Genomic DNA, 12,264 nt, shown 5'->3' with positions numbered 1-12,264 from the left:
AGAAGATCATTAGTGACCTTTACCAGTGCTGTTTCTGTACTATGATGTACTCTAAATCCTGACTGGAAATCTTCATACAAGTTATTGCTACGCAGGTGGTCGTACAATTGCTTAGAAACTATCTTTTCAAGGATTTTAGAGATAAAGGGCAGATTGGATATTGGTCTATAATTCGCTAAGACCCCTGAGTCCAGAGTAGGCTTTTTGAGTAGGGGCTTGACTACAGCAACCTTAAAAGCCTGTGGTACGTAGCCTATTTGTAAAGACAGATTGATCTGATCTAATATGGACGTGCTGATCAAAGGTAAGACATCCTTGAGGAGTCTAGTCGGGATGGGATCTAAGAGACATGTTGATGGTTTAGAGGAATTAATTACTGAAATTAATTCAGAATGATCTACTGGGAGGAAGCAGTCTAAGTACGAGCGTGGATCTAGAGTTGTTGTACAATCCATGCTATATGCAGGGATGATCTGATCAATTTTTTCTCTAATAGTTATGATTTTATTTGTAAAGAAATTCATAAAGTCATTGCTGCTGAGAGTTGAGGGAATACTAGGGTCAACCGAGCTATGACTCTTTGTCAGCCTGGCTACAGTGCTGAAAAGAAACCTAGGGTTGTTCTTATTTGCCTCTATTAATGAGGAGTAATATGAAGTTCTAGCTTTACGCAGGGCTTTTTTATATATTATTAAACTATCTTTCCAGGCTAGGCAATATTCATCTAAATTGGTGGAACGCCACCTCCTTTCCAGCTTGCGTGATTTCTGCTTTAAGCTACGGATTTGTGAATTGTACCATGGAACTAACTTCCTCTGACTCACTAGTTTCTTTTTCAGAGGAGCAACAGTATCAAGTATTGTTCCAAGTGAAGCACCAGTACTATTAACAAGATAGTCCACTTGTGCTGGAGTAACATTGAAATAACTGCCTTCCTCTGTGTTGGTACATGGCTCTGAAATAAAAGATGGAATCAGTTCCTTAAATTTGTCAACAGCATTTTCACATAAACATCTACTGTAGTGAATCTTATCTGTAGGTTTAGTAAAGTCTGGTACTGTAAATTCAAATGTAATTAAGAAATGGTCAGATAAAAGAGGGTTTTGGGGAAAAACTATTAACTCATCAACTTCCACACCGTATGTCAGAATAAGATCAAGGGTGTGATTAAAACAGTGAGTGGGTTTATTTACATTTTGGGTAAAACCAATGGAGTCTAATAGTGAATTAAATGCAGTGTTGAGGCAGTTATCATCAACATCTACATGGATATTAAAGTCACCCACTATAATGACTTTATCTGCACTAAGAACTAAATCAGATAGAAACTCTGAGAATTCTGTTAAAAACTCAGAGTAAGGGACAGGAGGACGGTACACAATAACAAAAAGGACTGGTTTTTGATTTTTCCAGTTAGGATCAGAGAGGCTAAGAGTGAGGCTCTCAAATGAATTAAAACTATGTTTAGGTCTGGGGTTGATTAACAAACTTGAGTGGAAGATTGCTGCTACTCCTCCACCCCGACCTGTGCTTCTAGGAACATGATAATTAACATGACTTGAGGGGGTCGACTCATTCAGAGAGACATATTCATCCTGCTGCAGCCAGGTTTCAGTCAGACAGAATAAGTCTATTTGATGGTCAGTTATCAAATCATTTACTAACAGGGATTTAGACGAGAGAGATCTGATATTTAACAGTCCACATTTGATTGTTTTCTTGTTATTTTGTTCTAAGAGAGGAGTCGTCTTTATTTTTATTAGGTTTTTATGAATTACTCCTCTTGTGTTAGTTTTAGATATAAATAATTTAGGTACACGGGGAGCAGACACTGTCTCTATAGGGTTATAGTAGTTTTTGGGGGGTGACGGCTGTAAGGAAGCTGCAGAGAGGTGTGTAAGACTGCGTCTCTGCGTCCTGGGCTCCACTCTGACATGTCAGGGTTTAGGTCATCTAATAAACTCTGCCATATTCCTAGAGAGTTGAGACGCACCATCTAAAGTGGGATGGATGCCGTCTCTTCTAATCAGCCCAGGTTTTCTCCAAAACGTTTTCCAATTGTCTATGTAGCCCACGTTGTTAGCGGGACACCACTTAGACCTTACAGAGAATAATTATACAAAAAATGACATAGAAAACCCAACAATCCCATTTGAGCAAGCTTTAGGCAACAGTGGAGAGGAAAAACTCCCTTTAGAGGAAGAAACCTCCAGCAGAACATGACTCGGGGTGGGCGGCCATCTGCTTCGACCAGTTGGGGTGAGTGGAAGAGGAGAGAGGAAGAAACAGCAGGCAACAAAAAACAACAACAAACAGCAAAAACACTTTATCAATAGATGGTAATTGATAAACAAAAAAGTTTATCAGTAGAGGTCCTTAGCAGACTAAGCTATATCAGCATAACTAAGAGATGGTTCAGAGTCACCTGATCCATCTCTAACTATAAGCTTTATAATAAAGGGTATCTGCCTCCAGAACCTGAACTGGGAGCTGGTTCCACAGGAGAGAGGCTTGGTAGCTAAAGGCTCTGCCTCCCATTCTACATTTGGAAACTCTAGGAACCACAAGTAAACCTGCAGCCTGAGAACGTAGAGTTCTGCTTGGAAGATAAGGAACTATGAGGTCTTTAAGATAAGATGGAGCCTGATTATTAAGGGATTTATAAGTGAGGAAAATAATTTAAAAGTCAATTCTGGATTTTTCCAGGAGCCAATGGAGAGAAGCTAACGTAGGAGAAATATGATCTCTCTTGCTAATTCAAACTCTATTTACTGCCCTCCAGTGGTCACACTGACTCACTACAACACTACATCACACAGATTCACACTGATCATCGGGATCAATATGCACTGATCAGTATTGATGTTCAGATGGGAGAACATTTGTGTTGGGACTTGGAAACAGCTGCTTCACACATGTGGAGAGAAAAATGTTCAATATGACACGTCAGCATCCTCCAAGTGTTGGAGGGATTGTAGAGAAACTTCTTCTTATTCATGTTTTCATTCAGCTAAAATCTCAGTTTAGTTATTTTCCAGGTTTTGTGAATGAAGTCTGGTCCATTTCACAGCTCTGAGGTCAGAAAAGAACAAAAACAAATTAGATAACCTCATGTTTCTGTGTCTTTGTTCTCAGTTCAGAACTCCATTTAAAAAACACCTAAAATAAGAAGAGGACAGATGCGTTTTCAGCAAAACATCGTCCTCTTCTCGGACTTTAAACTGTTCATTTGACATGTTTGAGGTGAAATGATGTTTGAACAGTTGCAAATGATTAAAAAAATTAAAACGTACAGAGAACAAGTGATTTCCAGAAAACTGTTGATTCAGGTCTGAAAGCTCTGTTCTGTTCTGTGCTTCATGTATTTAAACTAAACTAAATCCACAGTCAGGGCTGAGGGGAACAGACTCATTATTCTGTGGGAATATGTCCTGAAGATGAAGAGACAACAAATCAAACATGTTGAGTGTGTGACGCCCCTGTCTAGAGGGTAGGAGCTCAACATACGAGGGAAGAAAAGGCTGTTTCCTCCCTGGTCCACAAACCAAAGTCTTACCACCAAGTCTGGAACCAAGTCAACAATTTATTCCTGGATAGATACTAGATAAGTACAGCAGGTTACTGAGAAATTACCTCATATTGGTGTTTTCATAGGTTTGGAGCTGCCTTTAAGAACACCATTTCCCATGAGCCCTAGGTGTTTGTGACAGTGAAGGTAAAATCTCTGTAAAAGAGGGCGAGAAACGAAACAGTCCAAGTTCAGAATAAGTCAGAGTCAAACAGATATGTGTTAGAATAATAATATTAATAATAAAATAATACAAAAGAAAAAGATGAACTTTTCAAACAGTCTAAATTAATCATTTGGTCAAACGAATGCAGAAAATGAAGCAGACTAACAATTTTAACAACCAGAGATTTCACCTGTTCTTCAGATGGAATCGAAACATGTTTTATTGATATAAACTGGGAAAAAAGTATTTCTGTAAAATCTGTAACTCTGCTTTTTGTCTTTTATGTACGACCACAAGAGCTAACAGAGACGCCTGGAGACGATGTCAGTCTTTGGTGTGTGGATCCCCTCTGTTCTGTCCTCACAACACGTGACTTGGTGTATCTAGACAGCCAGCTAACAAAAAGTAGGAGACTCCAAACAAGGCTTTCTTTTCTCGTCTTTACTGGAGTTGTGTATAGAGGGGTACATTGCTCTTAAATCACGTCATCCTATTTTAACTTTATATTTGTAACTGAAAGAAACAGAAAGAACCAAATCAACAAATAACACACATCATTACACACTTCATACGTTAGGCTCGCACACGCTAGCTTGACGTAAATTAAGCCAATTACAATAACACGCACACACAACCTACCACATGCAACAGGTATAAGCAACATACTTATAATGACAATAAACATATGCATACTTACAAAGACAAAGGTTTTCCGAGGCACAAACGTAAAAAGAACATTCAGCATGGACATGAACTACTTCGCTTTACCGTCGAAACTAGCTTAGTGCACCGACGGCGAAAATACGTCAAAGATATGTTATTTAACAGAGAGTGGGAAGAGCGCTCACTCTGCAACTAATTATATTAACAAAGATCCACTAAAATACACCACTCTCACTCTGACATTTTTCCAGAACAATAACTTATGTTAGCTGCCTCATTAATTACTTATGAACTGAAAGGCATGACACTCCCCGCTTGATATAATCACATTATATCACTACAAATAACCCTTTCAAAGAATGGTACTTAACATCAAAGTATACTTAGGGAGTCTGTGAAAAAAGAACTACAATTTCTGAGATTGGTCTTAATAACAGTTTGGCAGTCCCTTCTTTTACAATCCGCACTTCCACCTTGCGGACTTTGTTGTCATTGCTGGGGAGGGCTTTCACAACCACTCCCATAGCCATTCATTCCTGTTGACCTGGGCGTCCTTTAACAGGACTACATCTCCTTCTTGAACATTCTGTCTGTTTTCAGTCCACTTTGTGCGATTCTGTAAGGTGGACAAATATTCTCCTCGCCACCTTTTCCAAAAGGTGTCTGCGAGGTTCTGAACATATTTCCACTGCTTTCCAAACAACTGTCCAGAGGAAAAGTTCCCAGAAGGGGCAGAAACTGTGTCCATCTTCTGAGTGAGTAACATAGCTGGGGTGAGTACTACAGGACATTCTGGGTCAGTGGATACTGGAACAAGAGGTCTTGCATTAATAATTGCCATTACCTCTGCCATAAAGGTGCTTAAGACTTCATGAGTGAGATGTGTCCATTCGTTTTGTACCAGCATTGCGTCCAGAATGCGCCTGCCCACTCCAATCAGACGCTCCCAGGATCCTCCCATGTAAGAAGCATAAGGAGGGTTAAACATCCAAGTGCAGCCTCTCTACTTTATGTATTTTCCTACGATGCTGTTATCTGTGTGTAACCCTAATTCCTTACAAGCTCCCACGAAATTGGTTCCTCTGTCTGAACGCAGAAGCTTTGCTGGTCCGCGAATAGAAAAGAACCTTCGTAGAGCATTGATGAAACTGTCTGTTGACATGGTTTCAATCAGTTCGATGTGTACAACCCTAGTAGACATGCATGTAAAAAGTAGAGCCCATCGTTTGCTCTGAGCACAACCTCCTCTTGTGCGACGAGTAACAATTGTCCATGGTCCAAAAACATCTAAACCAACAGTAGTGAAAGGAGTTCCTTGAGGCTTGGCGTTTCAGTGAAACTTTTCCATCCACTCTGATCACTTCTCTTTTGTTTAAAGGATGCAGCAACATGAATGAGTCTGGCTATGGCTCGACAAAGTGTAGTCCAACTTGAATACCTCTCAAAGCGCAGAGAGCCCAGCTGATTCTCTGATGTTGCAGTTACCAGAACAGTAACGTCTGGATGTACCTCCTTATCTTGGTCAGGTTCAATCAGCCTGAACAGATTGCCTTCCTGTGACTCTGTGGTTTTGTCTGAATACAGAAAGGCAGGGCCTGAAAACCAGTCACTGTCTTGAAGCTTAGCTGCTGGAATATATCTTGTGGCTCGGTCAGCTGGATTTTGCTCTGTTGGGACATAATGCCATTGGTTGGGGTGTGTGGATGCTCTGATACGTGTGACCCGGTTGGCAACATACATGTAAAATCGTCTTGAAGTGTTATGTATGTACCCTAACACAATCCTACTGTCAGTGAAGAATTTAACATTGTCCACTTCCATATCCAACTCATCCCTGATCAGCTCAAACATTTTAACCGCAAGCACAGCGGCGCAGAGTTCAAGGCGTGGTACAGTGTGTGAAGGACGAGGTGCAAGTTTTGACTTTCCCATTACAAATCCAACATGATGTTGTCCATCACTGTCGAGAGTACACAGGTAAGCCACTGCTCCTATAGCTACAGTGGAGGCGTCTGTGAAAATGCACAGTTCTTTTTGTTTTATTAGCCTTTAGGATCCTGGACTGTAGCACCTTGGTACTTGGAGGCCTTCTAACGTCTTTAAAGAGTCTTTCCATGAAACCCACATCTCTTCCTTTTCTGAGGGTAAGGGAGCATCCCAGTCCTTCTCTCCAGATGACAATTCTCTGACTAGTGCTTTGCCCTGCATTATTATCGGAGCTACAAAGCCCAAAGGGTCATATAGACTGGTGACTGTCGAAAGTACCCCTCTGCGTGTGAATGGTTTGGTTTCATCAGATACAAAGAAGGTGAAGCTGTCTGTTTGTAAGTTCCAGCGGAGTCCTAGGCTCCTCTGAACTGGAAGAGGATCTACTCCGAGGTCTAAATCCTTAAGATCCTTAGCTCGATCCTCACTAGGGAAAGCTTCCATCACCTGACTGCAGTTTGATGCCACCTTGTGAAGTCGCAGGTTGTATTCTGCTAACATGTTTCTTGTTCTCATCAACAGGTCAATAGCTTCTTCTGGTGTGGCAACTGATGTGAGCCCGTCATCAACATAAAACTGTCTCTCAACAAAGTGTCTTGCATCTGAGCCATGTTCCTGCTCACCATCTTGAGCTGCTCGTCTCATGCAGTAAACAGCTACAGCGGGTGAAGGGCTGTTTCCAAAAACATGAACCTTCATTCTGTATTCAATCACGTTCTTTGTGATGTCATTGTCTTCAAACCAGAGATAGCGGAGATAGTCTCTGTGGTCTTCTCGTACAACAAAGCAGTAGAACATTTGCTGTATGTCAGCTGTCAGAGCTATGGGCTCCTTACGAAAGCGCAGGAGTACTCCTAACAGCGTGTTGTTCAGATTAAGTCCACTAAGAAGCACTTGGTTAAGTGATGTTCCATCACACTCTGCACTGGAGTCAAATACAACTCGTATCTGGTCTGGCTTCTGTGGGTGATATACGCCAAAGGTAGGTAGATACCAGTGTTCTTTACCTTGAGGTAGAGGTGGTGCAGGCTCAGCTTGATCATTATCCAGCATTTTCTGCATGAACTGGATATAGTGAGTTTTCATTTCTGGTTTTCTTTCCAGAGACTTTTGCAGTGAGCGGAGGCGTTTTAAAGCTTGCTCTCTGTTATTAGGAAGCCTTCTTCTTGGAGAACGAAAGGGCAAAGGAGCAACCCAGCTGTTCTCTTTGTTTTGGTAAACCTCATTGTCCATGAGTGTTAAGAACGTTTTGTCATCTTCTGATAGTGCAGGCTTATCATCACACTTGGATCTATCAAAAACACAACTCCCCAGGTTATCTGTGTCATTAGAAATGTGCGTAGTGTCCACACAATTTTTTGCCAGTGGGGTGTGCTGTTGTGGTGTGACCCCATAGTTTTCTTTCACATGAATAAGGTTTGGACACGTCTCAAAGTAAGATGCCCGGCCAGTATCAACAGTGTGTGTCCTGTATACATTGACCTCTGACGAACTATGAGCCTTCCCTAAACACACCTCTCCCACAATAACCCAGCCTAAGTCCAGTTGTTGGGCGTAGGGAGCATTATTGGGTCCGTTAATTTGCTCACGTACCTTATGCACCCTCAGGATGTCTCTTCCCAGGAGTAAGAGGATTGGAGCATGATGATCCACAGGTTGGATCTTGTCTGCTACTTTGAGGAGATGTGGATGATGGTGTGCGATCTCAGGAGATGGTATCTCTGTCCTATCGTCTGGGACAGAGTCACATTAAATCAAAGGAGGTAGTTGGATATTCACTTTTCCATCCATGGACTCTTTAAAGAAGTTGCTGGCTCTTCTTCCTAATACCTGTGTTTTTCCGGCACAAGTCTTTAACATGTATGGAGTGGGTCTGGTCTCGATTTCAAAGAGGTTAAAGAACTCTGACTTAGCCAGTGACCTATTGCTCTGTTCATCGATCACTGTTACGATTCCTCCCTCTGCCCCTGTCTGTTATGTTTGGTTCTGTGTCTCACCCTCCTGCCACACCCACATATGGACTTCCTCATCCCCCACTCTCCACACTCTGGACTAATTGACTCATTCAGTTCACCTGTGCATCCCTCTGTTTTATAAGCACCCCTCAGTCCTCAGTTCGTTGCTGGTTTGTTGACTTTCATGCACACATTGACATCACTTCTGTCATTCATGCTCATGTCATTCATGCTGCACACTACTCCTAAATCTGGTCAGTTTGTTGGTTCGTTTGTCCGTGAGGTCCCTGTCTGTTTTTGTTACTCAGTTTGAATTGTTTGGTCTGTGTTCACGCTGTGTTTTTTGAGTTGATACTTTGTACTGTTGGTTTGTCCATCTGTTAATGTTCTCCTGCCTTGTGCAGTGATTTTTGTTTGTTACTTTGTACGTTTAGTTTATTAGTTGGTTTTTGTCCGCGTTAGTGCGTAGGTTTTTAGTTGCTACTTTGTCAGATTATGCTTTGTTGGTATTTGTCCACCGTGTGTTCGGGTCTCTTTTAGTTGATACTTTGTTAGTGTTGGTTAGTTCCCTGTGTCCCCTGCCCTTTTTGTTAAATAAACCTCATTTTGGTTCCTACCTGTTTGTTCGTCGCCGTCCGTCAGTCCAGATCGTAACAGAACAAACCAGCCACTATTGCAACCATGGAACCACCACGTTCCACCACTGGTTGCTTCTCCCTTCCGTCTTGCCCCAGTTTTGTGCGCTATGGGGGACTGGCGGATATTCTGGAGGAGGAGTATTTGGACCTATGTTGTAGTGCAGAGCATGTGGTCGGTTGGCTGCACTCGGGTGTGGACCCCGAGTGTTTCGAGGCGCTGTACAGGGCAGCAATCGGAACCTTTGTGAAGAAGGGATACATGATGACGTATCCAGAGTTCCAGTGTCTTAAAGACACTGTGATGTCTGCTCTGAATTCCTTCAAGCAGGGGTTTCGTTTGACTGCCCTGCCTAGCCAGCACTGTTTGCTCTCCTCCTCCTCCAGTACTCCCCGGTCCCCAGCGCTTGTTTGTCCCGCAGCTAGTGCTGCTTTAGTTGGTTCTGCAGCCGAAGCTGCTTTAGTTGGTTCTGCAGCCGAAGCTGCTTTTGTTAGTCCAGCAGCTACTGCTGCTTTTGTTGGTCCTGCAGCTGATGCTGCTTTTGTTGGTTCTGCAGCTGATGCTGCTTTTGTTGGTTGTGCAGCTGAAGCTGCCTTTGTTAGTCCCGCAGCTAGTGCTGCGCTAGTTAGCCCAGCAGCCCATGCTGCGCTAGTTAGGCCTGCAGCTACTGCTGCTCATGTTAGGCCCCCGGCTAGCACTACTGCTCATGTTAGGCCCCCAGCTAGCGCTGCTTTAGTTGGTCCCCCAGCTGCCGATGCCGGTTTTGTTAGTCCAGCAGCCGATGCCGTGTGTGTTAGTCCAGCAGCCGATGCCGCTTTTGTTGGTCCCGCAGCTCCCGCTGCTTTTGTTGGTCCTGCAGCCCAGGCTGCTTTGGTCTCGGCTCCTGTTCCTGTCACGGATCCGGCTCCTGTTCCTGTCACGGATCCGGCTCCTGTTCCTGTCACGGATCCGGCTTCTGTTCCTGGTCCTTCAGCTGTCGCCGCAGTTGCAGCCACCTTGTTTGCTGCAGTCACTGCTGCTCTGGTGTCAGCTGCTGCTCCGGTCCCTGCAGCCGCCAGGTTCCCAGGCGGGTCGACGCAGAGGTCGCCGTCGCCGCCGTCTCTTCAGTCTTCGGACGGGTCGACGCAGAGGCCGTCGCCGCCGTCTCTTCAGTCTTCGGACGGGTCGACGCAGAGGCCGTCGCCGCCGTCTCTTCAGTCTTCGGACGGGTCGACGCAGAGGCCGTCGCCGCCGTCTCTTCAGTCTTCGGACGGGTCGACGCAGAGGCCGTCGCCGCCGTCTCTTCAGTCTTCGGACGGGTCGACGCAGAGGCCGTCGCCGCCGTCTCTTCAGTCTTCGGACGGGTCGACGCAGAGGCCGTCGCCGCCATCTCTTCAGTCTTCGGACGGGTCGACGCAGAGGCCGTCGCCGCCGTCTCTACCCTTTGAACTTTGTTTGTCACCCCAGGAGATGTGGTGGGATGACAATGAGGACACCACCACCCTGCTCCTGTCTCCTTGGGGGGGCCCTGAGAACTGTGGTCCTGTTCTGGCCCCTCAGCTCCAGCTGGCTCAAAGTTCGTCGCCGCCGGGCAGTCTGCCCGGGGCTCTCCAGCCTTGTTCGTCGCCGCCGGGCAGTCCGCCTGGGAGTCCTCAGCCGTCTTGCTGTTCCCCGGCTCACTGCTCGCCATCCGGCAGTCCGCCTGCGGGTCTCCTGCCCCGTGGGTCGTATCCTGGCCCCCGGCCTGGGGGTCCTCGGCCTGCTCTCCGGCTGGCTTTCCGGTCCCCGGTTCTCCAGCCGGCTCAAGGGTCTCGGGCTCTGTCTTCTGGTTCGCCGCCTCCCGGCCGTCCGCCCGAGGCTCTGTCTTCTGGTTCGTCGCCTCCCGGCCGTCCGCCCGAGGCCCTGTCTTCTGGTTCGTCGCCTCCTGGCCGTCCGCCGGAGGCACTCCTGGTCCGTTTGCCGCCTCCTGGCCGTCCGCCGGAGGCACTCCTGGTCCGTTTGCCGCCTCCTGGCCGTCCGCCGGAGGCACTCCTGGTCCGTTTGCCGCCTCCTGGCCGTCCGCCGGAGGCACTCCTGGTCCGTTTGCCGCCTCCTGGCCGTCCGCCGGAGGCACTCCTGGTCCGTTTGCCGCCTCCTGGCCGTCCGCCGGAGGCACTCCTGGTCTGCTGCGCCCGGTCCCTCCTCCGGGCCTCCCTCCGCCCGCCCGGTCTGGTGTTTCGGGCCCTCCTCCGGGCCTCCCTCCCCCCGCCCGTCCTAGTTTGTTTGGGGCTGTCTGGGATCCGCCCCTTGCCGGGGGGGTTCTGTTACGATTCCTCCCTCTGCCCCTGTCTGTTATGTTTGGTTCTGTGTCTCACCCTCCTGCCACACCCACATATGGACTTCCTCATCCCCCACTCTCCACACTCTGGACTAATTGACTCATTCAGTTCACCTGTGCATCCCTCTGTTTTATAAGCACCCCTCAGTCCTCAGTTCGTTGCTGGTTTGTTGACTTTCATGCACACATTGACATCACTTCTGTCATTCATGCTCATGTCATTCATGCTGCACACTACTCCTAAATCTGGTCAGTTTGTTTGTTCGTTTGTCCGTGAGGTCCCTGTCTGTTTTTGTTACTCAGTTTGAATTGTTTGGTCTGTGTTCACGCTGTGTTTTTTGAGTTGATACTTTGTACTGTTGGTTTGTCCATCTGTTAATGTTCTCCTGCCTTGTGCAGTGATTTTTGTTTGTTACTTTGTACGTTTAGTTTATTAGTTGGTTTTTGTCCGCGTTAGTGCGTAGGTTTTTAGTTGCTACTTTGTCAGATTATGCTTTGTTGGTATTTGTCCACCGTGTGTTCGGGTCTCTTTTAGTTGATACTTTGTTAGTGTTGGTTAGTTCCCTGTGTCCCCTGCCCTTTTTGTTAAATAAACCTCATTTTGGTTCCTACCTGTTTGTTCGTCGCCGTCCGTCAGTCCAGATCGTAACAGATCACAGCGTACATTTTGATTGCTTTCTCTCTTTTCCCTGCAGGATAGACATTAACTATGCAGATCTTAGAACAAGAGCGTGAACTGCTGCTTGGGCCACATACCTCTGTGCACTTTGAGATAACTGAAGATGAATGATGGGTCTGCTCCTTTTCATCATGGTTTTCTGATTTTTTGCTTTCTGGGACAGGAGCCGGACCTGGATGCAAAGCTGATACATGCCTGCCACTTCCACACTCAGTACACTTGACCACTGCTTTACAGTCGTTTGCAATATGCTGCACAGACCCACAGCACCTTTAACAAATACGATACTCTTTGAGATAAGCTTGGGGTTCTTCG

The sequence above is a fragment of the Anabas testudineus genome, chromosome 18 (genome assembly GCF_900324465.2).
Source record: "Anabas testudineus chromosome 18, fAnaTes1.2, whole genome shotgun sequence".
Taxonomy (NCBI): Eukaryota; Metazoa; Chordata; class Actinopteri; order Anabantiformes; family Anabantidae; genus Anabas; species Anabas testudineus.
The sequence above is the reverse complement of the archived record's forward strand: the minus strand, read 5'-3'. Positions refer to the sequence as shown.